Consider the following 18,331-nt stretch of genomic DNA (forward strand, 5'->3'; position numbering starts at 1 on the left):
CCAGCTCTGAGGGCACCGCAGTGGGCAGCCTGTGGCCAGATAGATGCAGGGCTGGATTTAGATGCTGTTATTCCTGCTGGGCAGTGTCTTGCTTCACGTGGCAGTCCTGCTGAAATACCTAATGGCATCAGAATCCAGTCCTGCATGAGCAACTGAGCTGCACTTTCACATAGTCTAAATGTCTTTCCCTTTCTTCACCTTTAGAAGCCATACCGAGTTTGGCGACATAATTGTGTGGCCTTTAGTGCTGCATGCTTTGCAGATGGCCCCACAGCTCCCGCGTGGAGAGGCTGTAGCGGTGTGAAGCTGACAGTGTTCCGGGAACTTGGCAGAAGGCTTGGTGCCCTTTGCAGCAATGCGTGCTCGGGGTTATGTGTTTACAGCCTTTCTGTGTCAGCTGAGCTTCACATAGGCTTCTCTCCTAGCTGTGCCATTCGTTTGATGTTTCTGGTCTCCCAAAGTAAATGTATTATAAACAATTTAAGAGCTAATGGCAGTGATGGAAAGGTTCCATCTGGCTCATCTGGACTGAGATTTCAGTCTGATTTCAGGTTGCATGTATTTTTAATATATGCATTTGCTAAGTGTCTGAGGTCTTATTATGGGGGAGGTGGGGTTGGGATCACAAGACATGGTTTCCTTCATAGGTCTGAGACAAACTTTCAAAGTGACATCTCACCTTCCCTGGGCTCCGTTGGCTCTGTTTTAAAAATGAGGTGAATGTTTTTTCCACGCTGTGGTGCTGGAGAACTGCCCAACCTAAGCTGCTGTTCTCTCTTCTACTTGAAACGTTCCAGACAAGAAGTAATGACTGAATTCTTTTGTGAGATGCTCAGTAGTATCTCTGCAGGGTTTTATCAACGCTTCCTAAGAGTCTTGTGGTTTTGCACTGTCATTGCACATAGCATCCCTGCAAAGCAGTGAGCTGACTGCCCCCTGAGGTGGAGAGGGGTGTGTGGGCTCAAGTTGCCCTCTGTGACTCAGAACATGGATTCTGATGTTGCTCCTGCTGTAGGCTTCCTCTGGTCTATTGTGTATTGGGCTGTGATTTGCAACATGCTTACACGCATGCTTCTGTGCTGCATGTAGTGATACTCCCTGAAATCACTGGAGACAGCTGAAGGAAGTACATGCATATTATTTTGCTGGATCAAACCTTCAAAGGGATGTGGCTTGGTGTCTGCCTCTCTAATCTGGGGATGTTAATCCAGCTGCACCACAGAGAGTGCTTGAGAATAAATTCAGTTTGGCGATCAGGTCACCCTTCTCTGGTGAAAGAGACCGTGAGCACAGGCTTCGAGAGCCTGAAAATGTGAAGTATTTCAGCTTTCCATTTATTCCACTCAGTAAACTTTGGAGTCTACTTGGGACTATTTAAAAAGTTATTTTAATTCCAGCTTTTTATTCACTTCTGTGTTGCTTAACTTTTCTTTTGCTAGTGAAATGACTACTATTAGTCTAGATACTTGTATGTTGTAGGATCTTAGGGCAGCTTTGGTGATGGGGGAGTCCTACTCCCAAGTCTCAGGTCCGAAGCTGTATGTACGCCAGGGAGAGGGGAAGAGCTGCACTTGGAGTGCATGGCTGTAAAGACCTGAATATCTTTTCCTACCATGATGACCCACCAAGAAGGTCCTGAATGGCATCCATCCCTTGAAGTGTCTGGTGCTTGCAGATACAGAAGAAATTGCTCTCTTCCCAAAGAAACAAGGCCAACAGGAAATTAAATTAAACAGAAAAATAAGCTGTTCTGTGACAGCACAGTGACAGTATTGAAAGCCTAGAAAGTCTAAACCTTAAAACAGCAATATTAGCAAGCCTGATTTTCTTGTTAGATGTGCATAGTAATGTACTTTTTTGTTTACAGTGTCATGATTGCTATGCCAGCGCACTGAATTCCTGTTCTTCACTCTTAATGGCTAATGTAAGTCAAGCTGGTCCTCCGGGAACATGAGTGCATACTTAAATCGGTGTCAGGGGACTGACCACTCAGCGGGTACCACGTGCATCTTCACGAAAGCCCTTCCCATTCAGGGTCAGAGCTGCTGGGTGTCAGTTGCTGAGTGCAAGGTCTGTTTATTGCCATGAGATGTCTCAGGCCATACGCACTCCTCAGCTGCCCTCCCAGCTGTTCAGTCCCCATGCAGGACACCTGCTATGCTCTTGGAAGTGCTGATCACTGTGGGCCAGACACCTCTGCAAACACACTTGCTTTCCTCTGCAGAAACAGCTGTTTAAATTACCCTCGGGGAGGGATGATGAGTGGTACGAGACATTGGGGGGTTCTGGCCGTGTTTGGTACCATGCTGTGCATGTTGGCTGGGAAACCTGCAGCTGATGATGTGAAATGGGAATGAGTGTGACATCTTGGAGGGGTGGAAAGAAATTTCAGACCACTACTTTAGTAAAGTTAAAAGAGAAATGGCTTTGTATTGGCTTAAGTTTTCCCTTGTGGTGGTGACAAGCCAGCTGTCCCACGTTGTGCTAGCACAGGGCAGTCATAGCTGTTTAGGAAGGCTGGTGTGGGCACAACTGTGCCTGCACAGTGGTGCAGTGGGAACATGTCTGGGAGAGGATGGTTTCTACGCTCTCCATTGAGAATGGAGGGAAGTAACCACCCATGTATGTGATGGTGGAGGGGAGGGAGAAGGCAATACAAGAGAAAAAAAGGTGGTTTTTTTCTAGCACCAGCAGGGACAGGGGAAGGATGTCAGCCCAGTAGAGAGAGCTGAGGTGAGAACTCCTAAGTGATGGACCTCAGGCTCTGGTGGGGGTAAGCATTAGAATAGCTGATGAGTTAATGTGAATGTTTCTGAATGAAGGTGGTGTGCGTGAAGAGAGGGGGGATTATTTTTGGCAAGTTCCCGCCATTCTACCTGTTGCTTTCCTTGGGGAGAAACAAGTTTTTTCTTAAAACCAGAGCCTTGCAGAACAAGCTGCTAATAAATGCAGTAAGGGTGGCAGAAATGGACCCTGCAAATCTAAAGATAAGAGCCTCCATGAAGTTAGCCATAGATTTTGCAAGATTTTTGGCAATGAGAAAGGAGCCATTTGGCTTTTTCAGCAAGAGGGATCTCTTGCAAATATGTATTTTAAGCTGTTCATGCTGTATAAGTATACTTTTTTTTTAAAAACCACTTTTGTTATGGTTACAGCTGTCCCTTTTAAAAAAAAAAAGAAGGCAAATTAAACTTTGAAATGTCTGTAGGAGCTTTTCAGTAATTTGGGGCCCCTTTGTATGGAAGAAAATCATTGTGTGTCAGGAAGCTTTGCTGCTCTAGCAAAGTGTTTGTGCTACTAAACGGTAGCAGGTGGCCAACCCAGAAGGCAGTAGCAAGTTTCTTAAAACTACTTGTAAAGCAGTGCAAATTTCTTTGCTTTGCTAGTAGCAGCCAGCCTTGGTTTGAGGGATCCAAGCTAGGGCTTAGGCTCTGCTGTCACTGCAGGGCTGGTGCCCCAGCATTGGCCATGCAGAACATCCAGACCCAGGCTGCCTGTAACTCTGTTGAGTAACATCTTCTTGCATGCCATGCAGGTCTAGTTGAAGCCCTGTGACTGTAGAAGATAGTACTGTCACGTTGGTTTTCAGCAGGAGCTCATTATAGGTACTAGCTAACTTGGTGACAAGATGTTCAGAGCTTAAAAGCAAAGTGGGCAATGCTGGATGGGTGTTGCGGTATTTGAAAGCTTCAATCCTCTGACCTGCACCAGTGCCAGCTCAGCCTCAGAGGGTCACCTAGCAGCAGTCAGAGAGTCAGTGCGACCTTCTTCCACATCTTCCACTTTGGGTGTTCAAACAATGATATGTGAATAGCACAAAATAGGAGCCCATGCACATTGGTAATGTATGGGTCTGGCAGGCTGCTAGCTGTGGCGTGTTGAAGACTCTAGAAGTCTACCATGGTCCTTCCTGAGACTTGCTGTACTGATTTTTGCAGAGGCTTTGTTGACTTGAAGGGTTGATTTTCTTCCCCAGATGTCCCCCTTGCTGTATATCCCACTGGGCAGGGATGCTATGTGCTGCATGGGGAGAAGCTGCAAGTTTTGCACCTCCACATTGGAGGCCAGTTCATCAGTTGCTTTGTAGATCCTTGTATTTTCAGTTCTAGATATCCCTGGGATAAACTGAGGAAGATAACATGAATTCCCTTCTACAAACCTGCCGAGCTGTGACTGCATCTTTTCGGTACATTCAGCAGCTTTTCAAGGGTAGTAATTGGCTAAAATCTTTGCTGGCCATCCCAGCTAGTAGCTGACAGACCATGACGTGTAAGATGTGGGGATTGCAGGGGGCTGCTGCCATTTGCCCCTGTCATGTCTGCTCAGCTACGATAGGATTAGTTGTAGAGTAATGTGTAATACAGCCCAGGGCTTTGCATGAAGACATTGCTTTGAATATGACTGCAGAGGTTTGCTTTTTGAAAATAAGGCGGCCATTTGTCAGTAATGAAAATCTGTGCCTATCTGTTTCTTACCTGAACCCAGCCTAGTGCAGAGCTGCTAAGAGTAGCGATAATACTGTTCTGGCCATTTCCTTGGCATGCGTTTTATCTCGTTCCTACGAGTTTTGCACTTTGGGAGACTTGGAGTGTGTGCCACCAGCTTCCCTTTACAGGGTACAAAGCTACATATGTACTTTCCGAAAGACTTTCGCAGTAAAAACTGTGGAACAAATTTATTTAGGAGAGTCAGCGTTAGTGTTATTTAAGATATGAATTGCAAACAATTTTGTATTACAGCTGGATAAATAATGTTTTAGAGTTTTTTATTTGCATTTTTCATTAAGAGGAGGAAACAAAGACTGTGTTAATTTAGGATGTACTTTTACCAATCCCTGTGAAGAAACTTAATCTCTAGAGCTGCTAATGAAAGAGCGGACGCCAATGCTGAGCCAGTGGTTTGTTCTTAGCAAACTTGTACATTTAGAAACACTCAGACTTTACTGATTTATGAAAGGTTCGCAATATGAAATAAAAATGGAGAGTTTCAATATTTTTTTTTTTGCTTCAATGCATGATGAAACTTGAATTCCTACTCTCTGACTTTGTGAGTCTGAGGCATCTTTGGCAGTTTCTAGTGGAAAGTTGAATGTGCACTTCAACTAGAGATGGAATGGAAAGACTTTACATAAACATCTGAATCCTCAGTACATTAAAAAATCTGTGCTACTTTACAGGGTAAGGGAGCAGGTTTAGATATATTGAGGTGGTTTTGGAGAGAGGTGAAGACCAGCCCCCCCAAATGCAAGTAACTCAGAGCCTTTAAGTAGGATGATTTGGTGAAGTCTGTGATACGCATAAAGGAATGAACCAAAAGCAGAGCCACACCACCCAGATTGCCAACACCTTGAATCCAAAGCTAATCTTCGCTTCAGAAGTGTCTCATTGACTCTTTTTTTCTTTTTTTTTCTTTCTTTTTTTTTTTTCTGTGAGTGAAAATTACAGTTTTCTGGGATTTTCAAAATCTGGGGTATCTGAAGAAGAGTTGAAGCCATGAGTTTTTGGCTTCTTGTGGCTTGGTTAACACTTGTTGCTGTTTCCACAAATGACTGATGTAATCCACTTGGTGGGTGTTAAAGTGCTCAAGGTGAATGGGTTTTTCAGAGGCTCTGTAGAGTGGGGATGTAAATGGGAAGGTGGCTGGGAGTTGTCAGTTCCCCCCGCCAACCCAAGACCCCAAATCAATGGAGAAGGTTAGCATTTGTCTCCTGCTTGGAGGATCTGCCATAAAACATCCCAGCAGCCAAGAGCTGAACAAGGTTTGGAAGCAAATTAGGTGTTTGAATAGGAGTATTTAATTAGAAATGCATTTCACATATAAAGTGAATAATATGAACTAAGCATATAAAGCTTTGTGCTTTATGGATGCGGGTAACCATGAGGCTGTAGTGAAAGCTGGTGCAGAAAGAGAGCTGTGCTCCCTGCTGTGACTTTCCATAAGCCTAGTCCCTATCTCTCATCAGGATAATTACATTTTCTTCAGCCTTTGAAGGAGCAGGGCCTCATTCTTCACTTGACTGCCTCTGTAACGTGCCACTGATTTTAACGAGATTGCACTAACATGAAAGCAAAGCAATGGAGTGAAGATTTAGGTTCATGAGAAGTAATCCAGGTGCACAGCATAAAGGTGCTGCCACGGTTTAGTTAGCCTCCTAATGAGCAGTGCAGTTTTAGTAGGTGTGTTTTCATTCTTGCAGATCTATGGCTGTACCTGCAGGAAGCAGGACAGAGGTTGGCTCACAGGAGTGCATGCTCTGGCTGTGACTCATGTCCCCTGCCAACCCACTTCAAAGCTAGCTCTGGCTGCTGGGATGCTTGGAGGGGGGCTGTGGTGGAGGGGATGCGTGACAGCCTAGAAACAATACTCTCTCTTTTTTTACTACCTTGCCTGCAGGCATCCTTTGAGGCCCACCTAGAGGAGAATAGGCTGGCTTACCTGCAAGCCATCTGTACAGGGGTGAGAGTATGTGTGGGTAGGCTGCAATGTAGTGACTCCCAGACTCAGGTCCCAAGTCCAGACTGGACAGAGTGGCATCGTGCAAACTCTATGCTGGTGTCAGTGCTGGAGAGAAGGGCATCCATGGACTTGTGATCCTGCACAGATGGGTCACCCTTCCTATCTAGCCATACCTGTCTGGCCATCAGCTGCAGGTGAAGTGCCGGTTTCATCTTCAACTTAAAGCAAGATCTGCATATGTTCCTTTGTGTGCAAATCTCTAAAGCTTTCCCTCCGTGGCAGCTTCACAGAATATGAGAAAACCACTGAGATTAAGTCAGTCTGAGCAAATTTTTTGTCTTGTTCCATGTTTTCATGAAACCATCAGAAATTTCAGATAAATGGAGCAGTGCTAGCAGATGATGTCATTTCTTCCTACTGCCATGATGGACTTTACCGTGTGCATTTGTACCAGGGGTCAATTCTTTCTCATAGAAAAACATATAGACATTATGGCTCAGAAGTGGCAGCACTTGGTGTGGAAGTCAGTATATTTTACGAGAAGGATAATACCCATCCTGGTGCAAGCTTTGTGTTACCTTTGTGCCACCTTCTGCTCTTGTCATGGACAAAATTGCCAGGTTGTTAGAGGAGAATGAGAGTGTTGCTGCTCATCACAGGTTGTGCAGCCAAAATCCTGCCTGGGGTCCAAGGGGCACCTCCAGTAGCCCCACACCCCTGTCAGCCTTTGAACTGTTTGGGGCACAAGCAGCAGACTGGAGCAGTGGGGAGCAAAGGGGAGCCCTGCTTTGCAGGGCCTTGCAGAGGAAGGGCCCTTTGAAACCCATGTGTTTGCTCTGGGCACCAGTGGCAGATCCTGCCCACACAGGCAGATACGCTTGTGTGTGTGTGCCCTTGGGTCTGCCCTGAGGAGCCATGGAGTTTCTCAGGGGGATCCTGCTGCCCTGGGAATCTCTCATGGGATCATTTCTTCTCCTGCCTTCTCTTGCACTCAGAGAGCGCAATGTGAAGTGCGCTTAAAGTCACTTTCTCTCCACTCAAGGAAGTGATGCCTCTTGTTATACCAGTGGGCTGCTCTAACAACTGTTAAACTGTGCATCCAGGGCCAATGCAGTTAAAGACCCCAGGCTTCGTAGAGGCGGCCGTGAGAAGCACATAAAGATGATGCACACATGCAGGTGGAAGTCAGGGATGTCCCAGGAGTGACGTGGCTTCCAGGTATTCAGCACTGTATGGTGGAGTTCTCCTCTGTGGTGTCCATCTCTTCTCTTCAATGGACAATTTATTTTCAATACTTGATTTGACAGCAAAATATGCATTAAAAAGTACTATGAGTCAGGTGACCCTGATTTTAAAGAGGAGGCTAACCAAAACTATAGGTCTGTTAGCTTTGTGGCAATGTTATGTTTGCTCTTTGCTTTTCTGACATGGTTTTGAGGTATGGTATGCTTCATTTTAGACTGTCAGAAACACAGAAATTACCTCACTTTTGAGTAAATAAGGAATGTGAATATGAAAACAAGAACAAATTGGACGTGAAAATAATGTAGAGGCTACAGTCATTAACAGAGCATGGAAAGGCATAAGCTTTGAAGGGGTGTGTTTTGTTCCAGACAATGTCTTGCCATGGCATGAGTTGCTCGGTGCTGGGTTCACATTCTGATTTTCTCAGGCAGGTTTCCTTCCTGTCACTGAACTTCTGACTTGGGCTAAAGAACAGCCTATACAAAGATTGTCTAGAGGAAAACAAGTTCATTTAACTTTATCCCGTGCTTTTGTCATGTTTGTGATTGCAGTCAGATTAAATTCAGACTGCACCACTTTAAGCACCCTTAGGCTCTGATTTATCTCAGAAACAGGGTTTAAGATGTTGTAAGTTGATTTGTGCTATTCCTGCAATTGAATATCCACTGACGCCAAGGAATGTGAATTTCTTGCCCACTGGGAAGGTCTGAGCGTCATGGTAGCCGCCAGCTAAGACAGCCAGGAATCCTGCCTGGCAGTGTGGTATCAGCACTGGGAGACATTAGGTGTGTCACGGGGGAGAAGCACTAATACTCCCTCCTTCTGGAAGACCAGGGACTGATAAATGGCTTTATCAGGCCTGTTGACAGCTCATGCTATTCCTCTTTGTCGTGTGGACTGTGTAAAAGAAATAGGTTGGCTCTGCTATAAACATCCATTTTTAAGCCCAGAAAAGGTTAAAGTCAGTAGACAAGCATTAAAAGGATACCTGCATATACATTTGAAACTCACTCAAATATTACAGATTTGACATTTACTTGTTATCAAAAGCTTAAAGGCTGTAAGCCTCATTCTGCTGGTGGTGCCACCTAATCCAGCTGTGCTCTCATACTGTGACTGTTCACTGGACTCTCGAGGAACAGCTGTAGTCAGAGTTGTGGCTCTCTCCTGCATGGAAAGACAAATCCTTACATTGTCAGTCATTTTGTCAGTACGTCTGGCTAATACAGTTGAGCCGTGTCAAAGGGCACAATACACCAGCAAAAAATCATTTTTGCCAGATGAACTTTAAATACTTCAAATGTCAGCGAGCTAGTAATATCAGGACCTTGAAAGATGCATTGAAGAGAATCCCAAAGGAAAATCAGAAAGAGCAGTTCTAGCAAGAAAAGCAGAGTAGTACCAATGTGAGTTAGTATTAGACAGCCAGGTGGAGGAGATGTATCTAGAAAAAGGGGTAGTTTGAGTGGCAGGTTTAAAAGCCACTTTCCAATACTGCTTTTGAAGTAGTGGTTTTAAAAACACTTCCGAAATGGGTCTGCCAAATGTTCAGCTCTTTCTATTTTTTCTTATTAGGGAGTGGAGAATAATTAAAGTTTTTATGACATACAAAGTACATTCTTCACTGAATGTCGCTCCATTTTCTCTTAGCAATTGAAGATTTTACTGTAGAAGGGTTACAGCTCTACATACCATACCTGATTTTAGAGTCTATGCAATATCCGTCCATCTCCACCTCGCCTTACGCTTGGAGGTTTTCAGGAGTCTGGTGCTGGAATGGGTTCATGTTTTATTCTCTCAGAAGTAGCTGCTCAGTTGAACAGTGGGCTGTAGGTCTCCAGAAACTGAAACAGTGGCCTGATGTAAACCATGTGTTTTGGAGCCCAGGCTGTGCACTTTGTGTGGGTGGTAGCAAGGAGCCCCAGGGGCCAGAGCTGTGCAGCCAGGAGAGCTCACAACCCTCCTGCTCAATTCTTCTGGACTGTCAGAGTGGCTTTTTTGTTGTCTTGGTGGACCTGAAGGAGCAATGACTCGATGCCCCTCCCTCCAGAGCGAGAATAGATTTCGAATAAGCTGGAGGCAGAGGGTGGTACCAAGGTTTCAGCTGGGAGTGCACCAAAGAGCTTTGGATAAAGTCTTGAGTCAAAGAACTCAAATGCATGCAGTGAGGGATATTTTTAAGTGCTTGTGAGACAGATGTCAGTCTCCAAGTGATGACCACAAGTGAAAAGTACACACTGTAGTGACAGAATTACGTAAAGTAAAGCAAAGGGGCTTTTCTTAAGGCATACCTCTCTGCAGCATCTCAAGAGGGGTGTGGAAAGGGAAAGCTTTCCTTTTTTAAAAATTGTAACAGTATTGCTCAGAACAGGATGGGTTTTGATGTTACTACTCTGGGGCCAGGTGGAGGAACTGTTTCCATGAATTTTTTGTTGCTTGGTTTATGCATGCAGCAAAGCACAGCTTACCGAGTCTCAGTTCTCTCCTGCTGACTGTCATGTTTTTATCCCTTTGTCATGCTGGCTGTTTGTGAAAGCTTATCAATGCCTTTTGTAGTTGTCATTCCGCAGGTATCTGAAGGTGGGCTTTAATCCATCCCTGTGTTTCTGTGCTTGGTACATTGTTGGTTTTGTCTGGGAATCTTGGCTGACAAGCCCTTCCCAAGAGATATGCTCCAGATAGCCACACTGATACAAATTAAGCTTTTCCATCTCCTGCAGTGACAGTTCAAGCCAACCAGTCAGATCTACACAGCAGCAGGTTTAGAGGTCAGCTCTGTCCTCATGGTGACAGACAAGAGGAGGACATCCTGCCAAGGAATGTGCAAACTGAATACCTGTTGTCTCTGCCTCTCGTGTTGCTGCACACTTCATTGTTTTGATGCTGGTGTTCTTTGTAGTGCCCGTACCTACCTGATGAGCAACATGGTCACTGATTTCTTCTTGCAGTTTAAAGTTTTTGGCTGTATAAATACACGAGCAGAGTTAGATGAGCAACATCATGATTGGAAGCAAGTTACCAAGGGTGTAGTCTTCAGGGAGAACAGACAGACAATTAAAACCCAATAAATCAATGGAAAGAAGTGACTTCTCTGTCACTGTGTATAAGTCAGTTCCAGGTCCCTGTAGGGCATAGTATGGAAAAGCAATGTGACTCTTCTGTGCTGTCCGTTTGAATCCGGCTTGGTTCTTATAGCTCAGAGAGGCACTAGTTGTTAATTATGAGATAATCATGTTCAGCTTGAGATACAGACCATCTTCAGTAAGCCTGGAAGGCTATAGTCTTTAAGCAGAGAATTTCCATAGGAAAAAGGGCAAATCTCTCCAAAAATTACCGAGGAAATAAATGAAGAGGCTTAGAGTCACCAATAGCAGATATGGTAAAGGGCATAACTAAATAATTTGTGTTTAACTACCCCTCTACAACACAAAGGAGAGGACCAACTCTTTTTATTGGAAAATTGTATTTTTGGAACCCATGAGAAGACTTAGGGTTTTATACAACACATAGGGTATCTGTGGAACTTATTGTTGGTATATTAAAATGAAATCAAAACATGAGCAGTTGAAAGGGAAAGATATTTTTGTAATTTCCTGAATACACTGAATTGCCTGGGAGATCTGAGGAATTGGGTGTGTTATATAGAGCAGAGGACCGCTGGTAACTCCTCAAAAAATATGTGGATTCAGTAGGAGGTGTTTGCAAAGATTTTGCCAGTGCTCCTCCTGGGAACTCAAGTATCCATTTAGCATTACACTTCCAGTAGTGCCTCAGTCCCCAGGTGTTGGTGATACTTCTCCTTTTTTCTTGCTCTGAGATAATGTTTTCTAGATCTCTTACTGTCTTTATAATTCTCCTCTTGACTGTAGTCAGTGGGCCTGTATATGTCTTAAAACATAGGGACTGGTGTGGTGGGTTGACCCTGGCTGGACACCAGGTGCCCACCAAAGCTGCTCTGTCACTGCCCTCCTCAGCTGGGCAGGGGAGGGAAGATACAGAGAAAGGCTCAGGGGCTGAGGCAGAGCAGGGAGAGATCACTCAGCAATTACTGTCACAGGCAAAACAGACTCTACTCAGGGAAATTACTTTAATTTATTGCCAATCAAATCAGAGTAGGATAAATAAACCCAAACCTTAAAACCACCTCTCCCCCCTGCCTCCCTTCTTCCCGGTCTGAGCTTCCCTGGCGGTTTCTCTCCCTGCTCCCCCAGCAGTGCAGGGACACTGGCATGGGGCTGGGGTCAGTCCCTCACACGCTGTCCCTGCCGCTCCTGCCCCCTCAGGGGGAGGCTCCTCACACCCTGCCCTGCTCCAGCCCGGGGTCCCTCCCACGGACACGGTCCCCCATGACCTGCCCCAGCGCGGGTCCCCGCGGGGTCACAGCCCGGCCAGCAGCCCTGCCCCGGCCTGGGCTCACCCCTCCGCGGGGCCACAGGCCCTGCCAGGAGCCGGCTCCAGCGCGGGCTGCCCACGGGGTCACAGCCTCCTGCGGGCATCCCCCTGCTCCGGCGTGGGGTCCCCACGGGCTGCGGGGGGGATCTGCTCCACCGTGGGCTCCCGGGGCTGAGGGGACAGCCTGCCGCAGCCTGGGCTTCACCGCGGGCTGGGGGGGAACCCCTGCTCCGGGCCTGGAGCCCCTCCCGCTCCTCCTTCTCCACTGACCTGCATGTCTGCAGGGTCTCACATTTGCTCACTCCTTTCTCCTGGAGATGTTGTGGGTTTTACACACACACACATGCACAGACACACAGACACACACACACGGACTCAGCCTTGGACATTGGCTGGTCCATCTTGGAGCTTGGCTGGCGTGGGCTCCATCGGACACAGGGGAAGCTTCTGGCAGGTTCTTACAGAAGCCCCCCCTGTAGCCCCACCAACTACCAAAACCTTACGCCACAAACCTGATAAATCTGCCTATAGGACACAGTTCTAACAGCAATGAGTTTTCACTGCACAGTAGAGTAGAATAATCTCCAACTGATCCAGACAGGATTATATTGATTTTTTTCAACAACATCGCATTGTTATTTTGGTTAATCTGTGAGCAGCTACAGCCACCAGATCCTTGTCTTGAAATCTTTGTGTGGTGTTCTCCATTTGATGTTTGATTCTTTATGGTGCCTTTTCTTGATTTTTCCAATGTGTGTTGTCTGTTCTAAATTTCATCTGTGAGTCATATATCTGTGTTATATATCCATGTATATGTAACTATAGGAAAATGTTAAGCTTGCAAGTATATGCATATTACTAGTATGTCTTTATTATCATATCTTATTTTTCACAAATGTTAGTGTTAAAAAGCCTTCAACAATAGAAGTTTAGGCAACTCCAAGTTAAAATTGGAGTCTTGTCCCCACAGCGGTGCTGAAGTCTGTCCCAGAGAGGCTGGGAACGTCAAGTCCTCTGTCTGCATTAGAGGGAACAGCCCATCACTGTTTCTGCAGCTGAGCTCATGGAAGCCAGTTGGTGTGGTTGGTTGGTTAAGTAAAAAATCAGTTGCGGGTAAATGTTAAATTGTTATCGTGATTTATGGACCAACTACCAGGCTCTTTTTCATGGTCTGGAATAGTATTTAGAATTATTTTTGCTGGTAGATACTATCATAGTAAAAGTATGTCCATTTATCATTTTGGATGTGTTGGGAAAGGCAGGGATGAAACTGTTGTCTGTACAGATGTGGCATCCCACAGAGCCGTGCTGCTCACAGGCCTTCTGCCTTGTTCTCCAAGCTTACTGAGGTAAGAAAACATCTTGTTTCAGGGCATGTGTTTGACAATGGAGATGTGAAGCTTACCAAGGAGGTCACAGACTAGTTTTGACTTTGAACATGATTGCTTTGCCATGCATGGGGTGAATGGAGGTAATGACCAGGGTCAGGGTGTGAGAAGGGGATCTGTGATGGAAAGTATTTTGAAACAAGCTGGTTGTGGCCCCTTTGTCCTCCTGCCCCTATAGAGATGGTGAGGTCAGCCATGGTCAGGGCAACCCTGCACATTTGCCAACTGGTTTTGCCTGCTCTGTCCCTGCAAGGAGCCTGGGCTGCAAAGCTGATGTCACTCCAGTGCCGCCTTTCTTCCAACTCAGTGAAGAGGCAGGTGTTGGACAACACCCTGGATGGATGCTTGCAGACCAGGGCCACAGCTGTGGTGTGCTCTCATAGCCCCTTTGGGGTTGCTGGGAGTTTTTACATCTATGTGCTTTCGTCACTGGAGAAGCTCGTATTGGGAAGTGTCCAAAGGCAGCAGGTATGAGAAAGGAGAGTAGCCCAGGCTTGGTGGGCTCCCTTCAAAGGGTGCTGATGCAGAAGAAAACCTGTGCATGGTCGTCAGTGGGAGAACGCGAAGCCTTCAATAACTCGGTTGTTTTTAATTCATAATACATGCATTAATGGTGTAGAAACACGTTGTTGAGTTTGGAAAATGCCCTAGTCCTACTGTGCGTAGCATTCAGAGGGCTTTTCAAAGGGAGCTGGAAACTTCTGTTGATGCTGTCAATTTAAAGAATGTCCTCCGGATGCCAGGTAACTCCTCTACAGATGTATAATGAATCGCTTTGCTTAAATCAGACATTACCCTTGGATACTGGTCCCCTGCCCAAAACTCCTGGCCAGAAACCGGTGAATTATGGCGCGCTTTCCATTGTGCTTTGCAGAAACTGAAGTGTTCCAGTCCCCAGTTTCTGTGCCAAGCAGAAGTGTGGGGAAATGTGCTGAGCGATTACTTTTTTTTTCTGTGAGAAACAAAGGATTTATGTGTTTGCCTCCACTGCTTTAACTGATTGGCTTATTTTCAGGAGAAGATCTGATGCTGGGTGTATAAATTAGTGGCATTAAACAAGTTGGTTAGCTCACGTAGGGGCAAGGTTGATGGTGCATTTTAAAATGCGAGGGGACCTACCAACCCGGTAAGCCTGAGGCTGGATTTGTTCTCCCATTTCAGTCCTGCTTTCTCTGATAGTATACTTATGCTTTTACACATTACCTGCTGCAATGCTACAAAGATCCACAGTAGCCCCAGTGCTATGCTTGTGCCATGGCTGGTCTGAAGTAAATCATTGAGCCCAGAGTCTTCTGGAGTTGGAGCAGTCAGCACTTCTTGGTTCAGAGGGCCACATCAGCACTGTTTAAGCTGGCTCACTGACCGCAGGAAATATCTTTGCAGAGTGAACTCTTCTCAGGATGGCCCCAATCCAGCCCTCATTGAAACTGGTGGAATTGCTCCTATTTTCTCAACGGAGCTTGGATCAAACTGTCAGCTTGAAAAAAAATTAATACCCAGTAATTCTCTGCCAAAGTGACACGGTGCATCAATTTTGGGGTGGAAAACAAGTATCTTCCTGTAGTATTCTGTCTGTCCTCTTTCTTCTTTACTTATCTGCTGATGTGACTTTCATATAGCTGTATGGAGATGTGTAACGGTGAGAGTATGTGAAGGCAAGGAGCAAAGCAGCCACCGTGTGTGCACTGCTGGATGAGAAAGGTGGGGTATTCTCTTTCTCTTGTGCCTCTCAGTTATGGTAAAATGCCATTTTTCTTTTCCTGTTCATGAATAACAACCGAAAGCCTGGAGTTGACAAAGGACTACAGAGCTTTAGATGCCTCGCTCTGCTAGTAAAGCTCTACTTTCTCCGTTTTCAAATACACCCTGATTTGTAATCTATTTCAAATTAGGTGAACAAATAAAATGATGTATCGGAATTGTCCCAATCCTTAAAGCCAATGCACAAAGTGATTTACCTGCTGGAAGATGGTAGAAGACCATGTGGAAAACAACACCCTTTGCAGGCATAAAGAAGGGATGCATGATCACGTTGCAAAGTATTTTTGAATGCAATACACTTTTTCCTGATGAAAGGCTGGCCATGATACAGACCGTGCCTGAACACTGCCTCCTGAGTGTGGAGCTTTTCCTCCCTGGCTTCCGTGGTGCCTCCTGTGGGGCTGGTGTCCCTTAGTCTTGCTGCACCCCTGGCCTGTCTCAATTTCACAAGTTGAACAATGGCAATTATAGAGGTGCCCTAGGATCTGTTTGCCACATGCTATAGATTTGAGTGTCACCACTTAAGCAGTTGCCTTTAGCAGAGGCTGACACAGTAGGTTTTAGGAGTGTGGATGTTTTACAAAGGGTCTTACCTCACAAATGGAATTAATTTTAGAGTTGCCAGCTGAAGAATCAAAATGTAGTGCCTCTTTTTTTTTCTGTTCACTTGTTCACTATCATTTTTTGCTACAAGTACAGCTGATATCTTGATGGTGGTAGGGCTTGGACACTTATGGGAGTGCATGGTATACAAGAGTGTTACATCCTAAAGGAATATCTAGGAACCACAGCTGTCTGAGGTACTTTTCTAGCCCTAGTGTTGGGTTTTGGGAGGGATGCTGCAGTGTGTTCGTAAACCCAGTTGCTCAGCTCTGAAACTGTATTGCAGATTGACAGTGGTGCAAGGTTATGATCTCAGAGGACAATTGGTTGTGCTTCGAGAGCAGTTAAGGGCTTCTTAAGACAAGGATCTCCTCTTTCAGGAGGGTGAATGAACTGAGCAGTTTGGCACATTTTATTTATCTTCCATTCTGTTTTGTCTGGTAAAGCAACAGTAGCCTCAAATCCAGGGTAGAGTCAATCAGTCGCATTTGATGCTTAGAACTTATTTTTAAAAATGAAAATAATAAAAAAACCCAGAACACACACACCCCCTGAAAAAAAAAAGGGGGGTGGGTGGGAGGGGAGCAAAAAATCCCACCAGTTTGCTGTTGCAGTGTAGACTATGATGATTTTTGGTCAGGTTGCCCATGGCAGGATTTCATTTGCCAGCTGACATTTTTGGCCTTTTCTGTTGAAGGCAGTTCATCACTTTCTGATGAGTTCATTCTCTTTAAGCAGCTACAGCTTCTCTCTTCAAGCTGTGACTTTGCCCATGGCTGGGTCACTGTGCTTAGCCTCCCAGACTTCTGCCTGAAGTGAAAAGAGAGGTTCGTAGATTTTTATCGACTATATGAATGTTGTATACAGACTGCCAAGTATGTGTTCTCTCTGCAGCGGAATGTGTTTTATAGGTCCAGTTTTCCAGTACTGAAGTAACGGCACACAGAAGGAAAATGTAGAAAAGTTTTTGCTGACCAGAGAGGGCAAAAGCAGAGATTTTGTATCTAGACTTGTGGTGGTAAATTGACATGCTTAATTTTTTGTGACCTCATATTTCAAATACTTTATGCACTTATGTATTAATAGGTTTATGTTGCTTGGGATATTTTTACCCGCAGTTATGCTATATACTAGGGGTCAGTACTTCCCTTTTCTTCTGGAGCTATTTTGTGTTTTCCTTTGCTAGATAATTGATGAGGCACTCTGAAGAATCTGTGATTTGGCAAGTGCAAGTTGCCTCCTTGTGTGGTTGTTTAGAGGATGTTTTACCCTCAGCTTAGACCTCATGCTCTCTCCTTACATCATTTGTAAAATGTTCTCCCACGGTCCTGAAACTTTGGCAACATTAGTGTACGTTTCAGCTGCAAAAAGTCAATACCGAGGCTTTAATCAGCCCTGCATTTGGGGGGCCAAGATAATATATACAAATTCTTGTAGCTGTAGGTAATGTTGGATTTCTAAGCTGAAGAAAGCACAAGGGAGTGACTCTTTCTCATTTTCCAGAACATAGAAAAGAATTTTGTTTTATTTTAATTGCAGGTAGCTCTTCAGATGAGGTCTGAAGATGTTTACCACTTGATTTTGTTTGGCCAGAGCAAAGGTCCAGAGAACCGTTAAATCAGTTTTAGAACCAAAAGTGAAAAAAAAAAAGAAGTAATATTTACAGCAGTAAATAGTGGGGAGATGGGGAAGAATCAACCTTCATTTCAATCAACCACTTGGTAGCTGTTCCCAAAATTTATTGGGAAAAAAGGGATTGGGAGTGGATGCATCTGAAGGCTTAGCTTTTTCATTGCTTCTGATTTGGGACTTCATCCAGTTTGCTGAAATCCAGCTGAGTTCCTGGTGTGCCAGAGTAGGTGTTAAACAGGGAACAGACAGCTGCCGTGCTGTATGCTTTCATAAAGGTCATATCTACTGTCTCTGATAGGAGAAGCCACAGGCACTATAGTAACTATCAGCTGTGCAGCTTTCATGCTTACCCAAAATCTTATCTTGGGACCTGTTAGGGCCATCTTCTGCAGAGGATTCAGGCAAACTGCCTATGTTTAGACCATCGCACAAGGTAGGGAGAGATGCCTGGCAGGATCAGACTGCACTCCAGGGAAGTGGTGGAAATGTTCCCTACTGCTCAGGGACCCTAAAACCCATTGGTGTCCTGGGACATACCTGGATGCCCATTTATCTGAGTTGGACTCAGCTGGCCTGGATGGAGCTGTGGTATGGATGCTGGGAGTGAACAGCAGTGCAATGTATCCATCCTGTGACATGGGGATGTGTTATGCCAGGTCATGAACAAGATACTGAGGTTTCTGTTTGTGCTTGGTCCTCCTGTTGGTAAATCTGCCAATTCTTGCATCACTCCCCCTCTGTGGGGATGAGGTTTTATTTACAGATCTCTGCACCACTGTTGCTGAGATTGGTGTACTTGCATTTCTAGTGGATATTTGATCTTAAATGGGGCAATTTTTATTGTTGCATTAATC

The sequence above is a fragment of the Falco rusticolus genome, chromosome 6 (assembly GCF_015220075.1).
Source record: "Falco rusticolus isolate bFalRus1 chromosome 6, bFalRus1.pri, whole genome shotgun sequence".
Lineage (NCBI taxonomy): Eukaryota > Metazoa > Chordata > Aves > Falconiformes > Falconidae > Falco > Falco rusticolus.